This window comes from Otolemur garnettii, unplaced genomic scaffold (assembly GCF_000181295.1).
Source record: "Otolemur garnettii isolate 467f Iridium unplaced genomic scaffold, OtoGar3 scaffold00009, whole genome shotgun sequence".
Classification (NCBI taxonomy): Eukaryota; Metazoa; Chordata; class Mammalia; order Primates; family Galagidae; genus Otolemur; species Otolemur garnettii.
The window spans coordinates 1,387,643-1,401,633 of NW_003852404.1; the positions used below are offsets into that span (position 1 = coordinate 1,387,643).

Sequence of the window (13,991 nt, forward strand, 5' to 3'; positions counted from 1 at the left end):
CAATTATGAATTGGGCTGCAATAAACATTCTGATACAAATGTCTTTGTTGTAATGCGATTTTTGGTTGTCTGGGAATATACCTAAAATGATCTTTTATTGAAACATTTTCGTTTGTAGTTTTTAACTAGCTGGGCATTCCACAGCACCACTATTGATGTTTCTATGATGTCATCTATGATGTCTTGAGGGTGGTGGCCATCAACATTGCAGCCCACGGACTGGGCCGTTGTACCCAGGATCTCTTTAATGATTCCAGAGAGTTCTCTAGCTAAAGATTGCTGCTGTATCTGTCTGGCAATGTTGACAATCTCATCAAAGGTAATATTTCCTTTGTGTTTAATGTTTTTCTGTTTCTTTCTGTTTCTTGGTGGTTCCTTGAGGGCTTTGATGATGAGGGCAGAGGCAGACGGTACCACTTTAATCTGGACATGTCTGTTCTGGATAGTCAGTTTCACTGTAATCCTCAGACCCTTCCAGCTACAGGTTGCCTTGGTGATGTCATCACCAACCTTTTTTGGAGACAAACCTGGGGGCCTGATCTTGGGAGCCAGGGCAGACATGGCACTGCCTTTGACACCTGTGCACCTCAGGTACACAACTTTGATCTCTTTGGGGTCAAACTTAGGCTGTATGGTGGAGGTGGCTGGTGTCAATGACCCCAGATTCAGGACGACCAAATAAAGTTGCGCCTTGGCCTCCTCCAAGCCAAAAGCCGAAAACTTTTTTCAATATCTTTAAAATATGACAGTGGCGCTTTAATAGGGGTTGCATTAAATCTGTAGATTGCTTTGGGTAGTATGGACATTTTAACAGTGTTGATTCTTCTAAGCCACGAGCATGGTATGTTTTTCCATTTGTTGACATCTTCAGCTATTTCTTTTCTCAGAGTTTCATAATTCTCTTTAAAGAGATCTTTTACATCCTTTTAAGGTAAATTCCTAGATATTTGATCTTCTCTGGCACTACTGTAAAAAGAATAGAGTCTTTGACTATATTTTTAGGTTGACTATTGTTGGTATATATAAAGGCTACTGATTTGTAAGTATTGATTATGTATCAATACTGCTTTTTTTGGGGTCGAACTTAGGCTGTATGGTGGAGGTGGCTGGTGTCAATGAACCCAGATTCAGGACGACCAAAAAAAGTTGCACCTTGGCCTCCTCCAAGTCCAAAGCCAAAGCTTTTTAAAATGCTTCTGCATTCCTTGATCACTTCTAAGAGTTTTGTAGTTGAGTCTCTGGGGTTTTCCAGGTATAAGATCACGTCCTCCACAAAGAGTAACAGTTTGATCTCCTCTGACCCCATATGGATACCCTTGATCTCCTTCTCTTGCCTGATTGTGATGGCCAAGACTTCCATTATTATGTTGAATAGCAATGGAGAGAATGGGAGTCCTTGTCTAGTTCCAGATTTGAGTGGAAATGTTTTCAATTTTACTCTATTCAATATGATATTGGCTGTGGGATTACTGTAGATGGCCTCTATCAGTTAAAGAAATGTCCTGTCTAAGCCTGTTTTCTTAAGTGTTTGATCATGAAAAGATACTGGATATTATCAAAATCTTTTTCTGTATCAATTGAGAGAATCATATGGTCTTTGTTTTTTATTTTATTCATGTGATGTATTACATTTATAGATTTACGTATATTGAACCAACCTTGAGACCCTGGGATACAGCCAGCTTGATCATGGTGTATAATTTTTTTGATATGTCATTGAATTTTGTTTGCTAGTATCTTATTTTTTTTTTTTTTGCAGTTTTTGGCTGGGGCCGGGGTTGAACCCGCCACCTCTGGTATATGGGGCCAGTGCCCTACTCCTTTGAGCCACAGGTGCAGCCCTCTTTGCTAGTATCTTATTGAATATTTTTTCATCAATATTCATTAATGATATTAGTCTATAGTTTTCTTCTTTGTTGGGTCCTTTCCTGGTTTGGGGATCAAGGTGGTATTTGCTTCATAGAATGTGTTGGAAAGTATTCCTTCTTTTTCTATGTTTTGGATATTATGTAATATAGGTACTAGTTCCTCTTTAAAGGTTTAGTAGAATTCTGATGTGAAGCCATCTGGTCCGGGACTTTTCTTTTTAGGGAGATTTTCTATAGTTGATGCTATTTTAGTGATTGATATAGGTCTATTCAGAATTTCTAATTCTTTTTGGTTGAGTCTAGGAAGGTGGTGTGCTTCCAGGTAGTGGATCATTTTCTTTAGATTTTCATATTTCTGAGAATAGAGTTTTTTGTAGTAATCATTGAGCATTTTTTAAATTTCTAAGGTGTCCTGTTGTTATTTCTCCTTTATTGTTTCTGATTTTACTTTTCTGTTTATGGTTAGGCTAGCCAAAGTTTTCTCAATTTTGTTAATCTTTTCTTTTTTTTATTGAATGGTAACTGTGTACATTAATGAACTTCTGGGGTACAGTGTGGTGTTTTCACACACAATCTGAAATTGTTAATCTATTCAAAAAACCAATTTTTTGTTTTGTTGATGTTCCGAATGATTCTTTTTTTTTTCAATTTCATTTATTTCTGTCTTAATTTTGATTATTTCTCTTCTTCTGCTGGGTTTGGGGTTGGAATATTCTTCCTTTTCCAGTTGGTTGAAATGACCCTTTGTTTACTTCCTCTCTTTCTGCTTTCTTGATAAAGCCTTCCAACACTATAAATTTCCCTCTTAGGACTACCTTTCCGGTATCCTAAGGTATTAGGTTTTGCTAATTTGTGTCTTCATTATTATTTTGTTCCAAAAATTTGGTGATTTTCTTCTTAATCTCATTTTTGACCCAGCTATCATGCAGCATAAAGTTATTTAGTTTCCATGACTTTGTTTGAGTATGAAGATTCCTGTTGCTGTTGAGTTCAACTTTTATTCCATGTTGGTCTGGAATAATTTGTGTTCTTTTAAATTGGCTGAGGTTAGACTTATGTCCTAAGATATGATCAATTTTGGAGGATGATCCATGGGCTGATGAAAAGAATATATATTCAGCTTTATTAGGATGAAATGTGTAGATGTCTGTTAAGTTCATTTGTTTAGGGTCAAGTTTAAGACTATTATTTATTTGTTTAGTTTCTTCTTGGACGATCTCTCTAGAATTGCTGAAGGGGTGTTAAAATATCCAACTATTATATTGCAAGGAGATATCAAATTGTTTATATCTGTTAGAATTTGTTTTATAAATTGAGGAGCATTCTGGTAGGGTGCATAAATGTTAATTATTGAAATCTCTTCATGTCGAGTGCTTCCCTTGACAAATATGTAATGTCCAGCCTTGACTTTCCTTATCTTTGTTGGTTTAAATACTATTGTACCTGTGAATAAAATTGCAATCCCTGCTTTTTTCTGATTTCCATTTACCTGTATTATAGATGTCCATCACTTCAACCTGAATCTTTTTTATCCTTTAAGGTAAGATGAGTCTCTTGTATTCAACAGATACCTGGGCTGAGGTTTTGTATCCCGTTAGCCAACCTGTGCCTCTTTAGAGGGCAATTTAAGCCATTCACATTAATTGAGAGAATTGAGAGGCATGATAGTGTTTTGGGTGTCATGTTTTTCAAATGTCCAGTGGATATTTTTAATGCTTTCACCATTGTGGAAGTTAGGTTTTGTTCTAAAATTTCTGGGTGAGTTTACTTTGGTGGTAGACCATTGTGCTGATCATTATGGAGGATAGGTCTGAGAATATCCTGGCAAGCTGGTTTAGTTATGGTAGATTTCCTCACCATGTGTATGTCAGTAAAGTATTTTATTTCTCCATCACAAATGAAACGCATTTTAGCTGGATACAGGATCCTGGGCTGAAAGTTGTTTTGTTTTAGGAGATTGAAGGTTGATGGCCATCCCCCTCCGGCTTGAAAGATTTTGACTGAGACATCTGCAGTGATTCTAATATTTCTCCCCTTGTAGGTAATGCTTTTCTTATATCTGGCTGTTTGCAGAATTTTCTCCGTCATATTAACTTTGCCAAAGTTAATTACAATGTGTCTAGGGATACTTTCTTCCGATTGAGTCTTCCTGGGGTTCTGAAACTGTCTACTATCTGAATCTCTGTATCTCTTGCAATACTTGGGAAATTCTCCTCCATAATCTCTTGGAGTAGAGCATCTGTGCCTTTAAGACCAACCTCTTCTCCTTCAGGAATTCCTGTGAGACATATGTTCGATCTTTTGGTGTGATCCCACAACTCTCTCAGGGAATGATCAGTTTTTGCTTTCCAGTTCTCTGCCTCTTTGAGTGCTTGGGAACGTTCAAAAGTCTTGTCTTCAGTTTTAGAGATGCTTTCTTCTGCTTGCTCAACTCTATTACTAAGGGATTCTACTGTATTTTGGAGATCCTCAAATAACTTTTTCATTTCTTAGAGCTCGGCTATCTCTTTTCTCATTATGTCCATATCCTGGGTGACTTTGTTTTTGAATTCATTAATTTTTTGAGACAACTTTTGCACAACTCTTTGGACTTCTATTTCCATCTTTTCCTTCATTCTATTCATTTTATTTGCCATCCATATTCTGAATTCTATTTCTGACATTTCAGCCATTTGTTTATGAATAACATCTTCTGGCATCTCTCATTCTCATTTTGTCATTCCTTGGGGGAGTTGATCTACTTTGATTACTCATATTGCCAGAGTTCTTCCACTGGTTCCACCCCATGAATATTTTCTATAGTTTGGCTAGTAAAACTGGTAGGGTAAGGTTGGATTGAGGGCCCCAGGAATTATAGTTAACCAGCCCTTTACCAAAGAGTTGGGCCTGGTGATTGTGACTTTTCCCCTACAGCTTTACAAATGTCCCTTTCAGACCTGCAGCCAGTGACTCTGAGAACCTGCTTTGTGCGATAGCTCAAGCTGGCTCTGTCTTGTAGTCAGCCAGCCTCTATCCAATCCTAATGGGTCATGGATTTAGGCTAAAATCTCAGCTGGGGAGAGTTAGCCTTTGCTATTTCTAAATGTTAATCTGGGGTTCAGAAATTAGAGTCTTTGCCTGTTAAGGAATCTAACACCTAATTGTCCACTTTGCATTCTGTACTCCACTTTATAGCTCTGTCACTTAGGTATCATTTGGCTATAAGTAATAGGACTACTTGACTAACAGTGGTTTAGTTAATTCTCTCATAGCATACGAAATCTACAAGTGTAGCAGTTCCAGTTTAGATAGTGGTTGATGCATGCCATAAAGGGACTCAGTTTTTTTTTTTCTCCGTTCTAACATCTTTAGAATATCATCATTTCTGTCTTATCTTAGGCTTGTGACCTCATGGTTGCAAAATGGTCACCTCTGTTCCAATCATCACAACTACACAAAACCATGTTCAAGACAAGCAGAAAAGAGAGAGCAGGATAACAGTTTTCTTTTATATCAGATAATAAAATGTTTTCCAGGACCCCCTCCCTAGTAGGTTCCTTCCTCCCATCTTATTTTATAAAATTGAGTCACATGGCTGTCCTTTGCTTCAAGAGGTGCTGAGAGGTTACCTTCATTTTTTTCTCATCAAGGTGGGAAAGGGAAAAGAGGGTTAATAATGATTGTTGGGAGACAACAAACTTTGTTTGTCACACCAGCCACAGCTTAATACCTATGGGTCTGGTATGCTCTCCTCAGTTTTAACATCCCATTCTTTAAGTTTTTTGTGTGTTTTTAAATTATACAAGTGACACGTGAGTATATTATTATTGTAAAAGATTCCAACAATAGTTTTCATTCTAAACAATCATTTTTTCCTTAATGGAAAACAAGTTTAATATTCCAGGCAAGCCGGCAAGCATGGTCATTGTCTGTCCTGTGAATATATTTTGGACTTTTCCGCTGAATTATTCGTTTATTTATCCCCTTCCCTGACATATCCTCATGCCTCTTCCTCTCCCTTCTAGATCTTAGCTTCCCTCAAAATTTGACTCTAATACCCCCTCCTCATTAAGGCCTTCACTGACTATCTCAATAAGAAACTGAGTCTTCTTCTATATAACCCCGAATGCTCAGATTGTCTAGACCACTCATTTACTGCTTTATTTCCTGTGTTCTGTTTTGCAGTCTTAATGTGTGATTGGGGCAGTCTAGGCCGGCTGAGAAACTGTGATTACCTGCTCTTTGTGTTGCCCTCCATGTTCCTAAACCTTCTTTGTACAAGGCAGGCCCTTTTTAGCTGACTGTTCCTTGCCCCCTCTATACGTGAGTATATCATCATTGTAAAAGAGTCCAACAATAGTGTGGTGCCTGTGGCTCAAGGAGTAAGGCGCTGGCTCCATATACTGGGAGGGGCGGGTTCAAGCCTGGCCCTGGCCAAAACTGAAAAAAAAAAAAAAGACCAACAATATTGTTCTCTGCAACTTGTGATTCTACCTGAAGCAACTATGGTTCAAACCTAGATAGTGATAAACATAGGTTGGGAGAAACATCTCTGGAATTAGCTTCTCACTTATGTCTTCCACTGCTGCTGTGGAACAAAATAATTCTTATTTTAGCAACAGTGAATATAAAAGAGGACGAAAGTCATTTGCTTCTGTGGCTTAACTGGGCTATAAGCTTCTCTTGATACGTAGTTTATACAAAGTGGCCAGGTCTTAATGAAGATGTCTCTATACAGGTTGTGACTCAAAGCCTCTCTGTGGCCTATTGTGCCACGCTGAGGGACATTTCTCTCTCTCTCTCTCTCTCTTTTGTGGCTTTTGGCCAGGGCTGGGTTTGAAACTGCCACCTCTAGCATATGGCCAGCACCCTACTCTTTTGAGCCACAAGTGCTGCCCCGACATTTCTCTCTTTCTTACGGCATCCAGTTTGACTTTTTCTGGAAGCAGCAGATCAGATTTTTTAATATACATTTATCCAGTTAGGATTTTTTAGGAGACCAGTCTCCTGACAATAAAATTCCAGCTATATTAATAGTGCAAATGTAAAGGGATTTCTTGGGCCATTTTCTGGAGTTTAGTAGGTTTCTATAGTTGTAGAAAGGGCCAAGAAAACTTCTTGGGGAGGAAGGATTTCATGAGCAAAGGGAAATGAAAGGTGAACATTTTTACTCCCATGTTACCTAGGCCCCATAGTGCTCAAATTCCTCCTGGCAACTTCATTGTGACAAAATTGCCAGCTTAACTAGTTGAAAGGCAAGTAAATTCTTTGTTCTCCTAACAATGTACATTGGGACCTCTGTAAGTTGACCACCCAAGGGACTGTAACAAATTGGTCAATATATGGAGGTGGTCAACATAAGGAACTAGGCCTGCTGTACTGATATATACATGTGGTGCACGTCCAGTCTATGAAAATTAGGTCAACTTAAGGAGCTAGTCAGTGGAAGGAGGTGGTCAACTATGGAGATGCTACTGTATTTGGCATCTCAAAGGAGGAAATGGTCAAAAGTGTTAGATTGTTTTGGAGAAGTTGGGCCAATCACTTTGGTTCAACTATAATTTAGACTTCCTTTTTTTTCTTCACATGAGTTTGGTAATTGAAACATCCTGTCTATCAGATTGAAGCAGATATCTTCAAATGTTTATTTTTACCATTTATAGGACTATTTCCATATCAATTTTGTTAACAGTTTAACCATTTGTTGCTCACTTGTATTCATCTTCATACCTAATACTTGATAAAAGACAACTGAGTGGAACCTCTCTCAGTGATCAAGGAAACTGACTTCTTTCCTTTCTCTTAAATTAAATTTTTATTGAGGTAATTGTAAATTCACATGTAAATTCACATCAGAAATAATAGAGAGGTCCCTGTGTACCATTCACCTTGTTTCTCCCAATGGTGTAACATTGTACAAAACTACATGTAATGTAGTTTACTGACATTCATATGAGGGAATGAAGGGAAATTTGCCCTTTCCCATGAAAGTTTTCTGACAGATCAATTTAAAATTAAGGCAGATTAATAAGAGAGAGAGGTTTATTTACCAGCTCATGGGGAGAATCGTAGAGTGAATACCCAGCATCCCAATGATAATCCACCTGCCTTGGCCTCCCAGAGTGCTAGGTCTTTTGCCCATTTCTAATTGGATTATTTTTTACTGTTAAGTTTTGAAAATTATTTATACATTCTAGATACTAAGTCTTTTGAGATGTGGCTTGTATATATGTTCTTGCAGTCTATGGCTTGTCTTTTCATCCTGTTTACAGGATCTTTTGCAGAGCTGAACTTTCTAATTTTGGTGACATCCAGTTTATGTGTTTTTCCTTTATGGATTATGCTTGTTGTGTTAAGTCTAATAAGAACTCTTAGTCTACTGCTACATTCTGTGTTTTTTCCTAAAAGTTTTATAGTTTTAAATTTTATATTTAAGTCTGTGATCCACTTTGAGTTAATTTTTATATAAACATGAGATTTAGGTCGTGATTAATTATTTTGGCCTATGGATGCCCACTTGATCCAGCACCATTTGTTGTAAGGGTTATTTTTTCATTGATTTGCTTTTGTATCTTTGTAAAAAGTCATTTAAGTACACAAGCAAGGCAGTCCTCGAGTTAGAAATATCCAACTTAGGTGCAACATGCACATATGAATGGAGGCTGCCACAGGTAATAGATAAATGGACTTCTTCCAACTTACATACAAGTTTAACTTAAAAAGAAACCTTCAGAATCTATCTTGTTCATAACCTGGGGACTGCCTGTATTTGTGTGGGTCTTTTTCTGGTTCTCTATTCTGTTCCATCAATCTCTGTGTCTATCTCTTTGCAGTGGTCACACTGTTTTTATTACTGTGTGATAAAAAGTAATATATACATATTACTTTTAATATTATTTTTAATGTATTACCTTAATTATATTAAGAAGTAAATCTTAATATCAGGTTCAGTAATTCCTTCCACTTTATTTTTGTCAAGGCTTTTCTTTGTCTTCTTCATTTTTCCTAATGAGTAAAGAAAATCATCCCTTAGACCACTTATTATCTTTTTTTTTTTTGAGACAGTCTCACTACATCACCCTCAGTAGAGTGCTGTGGTATCACAGCTCACAGCAACCTCCAACTCTTGGGCTTAAGCAATACTCTTGCCTCACCCTCCCAAGTAGCTGGGACTACAGGCCCCTGCCACAATGCCCGGCTATTTTTTGTTACAGTTGTCATTGTTTAGCAGGCCCAGGCTGGGTTCAAATCTGCCAGCCTGGGTGTATGTGGCCAGTGCCCTAACCACTGAGCTACAGGTACTGAGCCTACTTACCTATCTTATGCTGTTAAAATTAAAGGATATTGTTTAGAAACTGCATGCATTAGTTTGTAACACTTTCTACTGTACATAATGGAATACCTGACCAATATAGGCTTAAACAAACAGGGTTCCATTTGTTTATTTATTTATTTTTCCACCAAGTCTGGAGGCAGGTGACTGCTGGTGCATGTTTAGAGGTTCAACTTTGTCTTAAGCAGCATTTCTACAGTCTTCCCCACCTTCCCACCTATGGTCCCAAGGTGCTTACTATAGCTCCCAGGTGTCATGTGTACGAAATTTGACAATTAAGTTTGCAAACTTGCCACTGTGAGCTTATGTGGGCAGCACTGTATAATCAACTTGGTAAGGTTTTATAACCTTATTATATCAGTGTCTCACAATTGTGTTTGTGTTTATGTATGGCAATGTCTTGCTGAGTGGTATTCATTATTGTTGTGTGTATTTGTGTGCCATCATGAGAAAGTTGAGCTTGAATTAGAGCAATGAATAAACATTCATAAATTTCTCGTTAAACTTGGTAAGAGTGGAAATGAAATCAGGGGTATGTTAGCCCAAGTTTATGGGGATAATGCCGTGAAGAAAATGGCAATGTACAAATGTACACGTTTTTCTGAGGGGAGAGAAAGCATCCTTGATGAAGAGAGGCAGGGCAGCCAGTAATGAGTAGAACTGAAGACAAAATTGCAAAAATTCATTAAATTGTGTATCAAAATTGTCAGCTTGACTAAGAAGCATGGAAGATCAAATAACCAATTATAGAAAAACAGCGAAATCTTAACTGAAAATCTTGACCAACGACTTCATGGCTCTTGCATCATGACAATGCACCAGCTCACATGGCACTGTCTATGAGGGAGATTTTAGCCAGTAACAAATAACTGTATTGGAACACCCTCCTACTCACCTGATACAGCCCCCATTGATGTTTTTTACCCAAAGATAAATGAAACATTGAAAAGAAGACATTTGGATGACATTCAGGACATCAAGGGTAATGCAATGACAGCTTCAATGGCCATTCCAGAAAAAGAGTTCCAAAATTTCTTTGAAGGGTAGACTAGGTGCTGGCATCGGTGCATAGCCTCCCAAGGGGAGTACTTCGAAGGTGACCATAGTGATATTCAACAATGAGGTATGTACCACTTTTTCTAGGATGAGTTTGTGAACTTAATTATCAGATCTCCTACATCTCAAGGCAAGAAGGAGTGAATGAGTGGAAGCATGACATCCATCTGTCCCTTGCTTTGTGAGAGCAAAACCCTTTTCTAGAATTCCAAAATGGACTCCTGAAAAAGAGGCTGAGGAGCTAAGTTTAGTTTTGTAAATGGAGATTGACAAGGAGGAGAAATTTGGGAATACATGTATCAATTAGCTGCAATGAGCCAGTGATTGTAACTGACTTTGGGCAAGAGACATCTTTAGAATTGTGTTTATTGATTCCTGCCTTGAGTTGAATTATTTAGAGAAAAAAATCCTTCTTTAGAGAAAGGTGCTACACATCTTCCTAGAACTTATCGATTTAAATTTTATTTTCCACTCTATTGATTTAAATACATTGTGTAATATGTGAAATCAATGTTATTGTTATACTGAATTTGTTACTTGCTTCTGAGTGGAGGTTTTTCCAAGTTCTTGATTGTTTGTTTGGGAAAAGAATTTTGGGACACAGCACATAAGCCAAGGAAGCACAAACTTTATTGAAAGTGAAAGTGCACTTTCAGGGAGGAGAGGGGGCAGGCTCAAAAGAGAGCAGCTGCATGGGGAGGAAGTTGCCTTAGTTCTTTGGTAGAGGGGAGACATATTCAAGGCCAAACGGTTGGCTTTTTTTTTTTTTAATTTTATGCATGTACACAGTTTATTAAATTTGCATTCTACATAAGGCTGGCATTTCAGGGTTGGCTTTTACTAACAATCTGGATACTAATTCCTAGAATTGGGTTCCCTCCCATTTTCATACTTTATGGTTGTCCCAGAACTGTCATGTTGATTTCAAGTGTGGAGAAATTTTAAAACCACAATGTAAAGATATTGTAATTAGCCAAAATTCTTGACAAGCTGGTTAAGGCTGGTTATTATCTGTAGTTCTCAGCTTCTCTAGTTAACATCTGTTTAAGAGTTATTTCAACAACTGCACATGATCTTAGAGCCCTCGCATCTGATCTCAGCCCTGTCACTCAGTCTCCTAGTCTAACAAGCTGATGGCTGAGAATCATGAGCATAGCACTTTTCCAAAGTTAGGTTTGAATAGAGAAAAATTAGCTTAAAATGTTTGAGACTTTCTTTGACATGGCTTCTTTATTTGCCCGTTTGGGGTTACTTTTTGAGTGATTGAGCTTTATTAATAAGTAATGATAGCTTTCATGCTCTTATGGTCTTGAGCTCTAATATTCCACTATCCCTGAGGCAATTTTGTTATTTTCTCTGGGAGGTTCGCAGTATCTGCTAGATGACTTTTTCTTCTCCATAAAAGCATAGAAAAGAAGAAAAGAGAAAGTGAATATCTCAAATAAATATGATATGAAGGGAGAACAAAAGCTACACTATTCCTGGAAGAGAAGCAAACTAGTCCAGAACCTAGGAATATGTAAGAATGATAGTTTTAGAGAATTCTGTATCAGATTTTCCATTAACCTCAAAGAGTAATTAGAAAACTAAGTGTTGTTAATGTTTATTGAAATATTAAATACTAAATGGCTCTCTTCAGTCCTCAAATTTCCAGTAATTGCAAGAGGAATTTCTACTCTCTTCTAATACTTGCCTTGCTTTTAAGGGATTGAGTCTAGACCTAATTATTTGATCTATTTCGTTTCTTCTGGATCATGGAGGTTACTTTTGCCGAAAGCAAAGTAACGATTCAACTTCAATGACTTAAACAAGGGTAGGTTTATTACTTTTCTCTAAGAGAGAACAAAGAAGTGAGACCTAATGCTTAAGGGCTATGGTGTTGGATTTGCACTAGTTGTGTGACCTTGGGCAAATTACCTAAATTCTCTGTGTCTCAGAATCCCTACCTAGCATATTCAGAGATTTTTTTCTAAGTTTTTTTTTTTTTTGAGACAGAGTCTCAAGCTATCCCCCCGGGTAGAGTGCTGTGGCATCACAGCTCACAGCAACCTACAGCTCCTGGGCTCAAGCGAATCTCCTGCCTCAACCTCCCAAGTAGCTGGGACCACAGGTGCCCACCACGACGCCTGGCCATTTTTGGGTTGCAGCCGTCATTGTTGTTTGGCGGGCCCCGGGCTGGATTCGAACCCGCCCGGGTATGTGGCTGGTGCCTTAGCCACTTGAGCCACAGGTGCCGAGCCTTCTCTAAGGATTAAGAGAGTTTTTTGAAAATGAAATTGCATATCTTAGTTATTAATAAAGTTGACCATATTTTAATATGTTTATTGGCTATTTCTATTTCTTTTACTTTGTGAAGCACCATTTCAAATCTATTGCTCATTTTTCCATTCAGTTTTCTTTTTTTATTGTACATATTTATGAATACAGGATATTTTCATACCTGTATATGATGTGTAATGATCAAATAAGGGTAATTAGCATATCTGTCACTTCAAAGATTATAATTTGTGTTGTGAACATTCAAAGTCCTCTCTTTCTGAAAATATACAATAAATTACAGTTAACCATATTCACTGACAGTGCTGTAGAACACCAGGACTGATTCCTCCCACATAGCTGTAATTTATTTTTGAATTTTATTTCTTATAGCATAACTGTGTACATTAATGCAATCATGGCATACAGTGTGCTGTTTTCATATACATTTTGAAATACTCTCATCAAACTGGTCAACAGCTGTAATTTTGTATCTTTTGACCATCCTCTCCCCATCTTCCCCCACCCCCCTCATCCTTTAATACTCACAATGATTAAGAGAGTTTAATGTTTCTAAAAAGTTCTTAGAACAGTGCGGCAGTTGTTAGCTCTTGGTGATCCTAGTGAGCTCTCAGGTCTTTACTAAGCACCTTACTCTTCCTGGCTTTCCATATGCTTGTCAAACGTGGACTTTGGAGTGCACCGTGGTTAGAAACAAGAGACTCTGATGTGCTGGAGCTCTGAAATGGAAATTACAAACAGATCAACAACTCCCAGTGCTGAGGACCATAGCCTGCTTCTCAGTTTGGGTTAGGTTTATGGTTTCTGTAGCAGTCCTGATAACCTACTGATTATTCATTAATCAACACAAGCATGTGAGAAAATTGCATTGCTCTTCCAGTATTTCTTTTTTTAATTTTTGAGACAGAGTTTCATTCTGTTGTCCCAGGCTTGAGTACTGTGGCTTCATTGCTCACAGCAACCTGAAACTGCTGGGCTGAAGTGATCTTCTTGCCTTAGCCTCCCAAGTAGCTTGGACTATAGGTGACCTCCACCATGCCTGGCTAGCTTTTTTTCTCTCCCTATTTTTATTTTTATTTTTTTTACTGAATGATAACTATGTACTTTAATGCACTTCTGGGGTACAGTGTAGGGTTTTCACACACAATCCGAAACACTTCCATCAAACTGGATAACAAAGCCTTCATGTCATTTTCTTAGTTGTTGTGTTAAAACGTTCATATTCTACTCTTAGAAAGATTCACTTGTACCCTTGTAAGATAAACCACAGAAGTGATCCGTCCAATCCCCCTCCCTCCAGCCATCCCCTCTCCCCTCTCCCTCCCCCTCTTAGGCTGTTATTAGGTTATAGCTTTCATATAAAAGGTATAAATTAATTTCATAGTAGGGGTGTGTACATTGGATACTTTTTCTTCCATTCTTGTGATACTTTGCTAAGAAGAACATTTTCCAGCTCCATCCATGTGAACATGAAGGAC

The 13,991-nt window shown here is 37.9% G+C and overlaps 1 pseudogene; it reads right to left on the bottom strand.

The window, feature by feature from the left end:
• Positions 1-121: 121 nt before the first annotated feature.
• LOC100947204 overlaps positions 122-13,991 on the bottom strand; it is an 18,536-nt pseudogene continuing 4,666 nt past the window's right edge.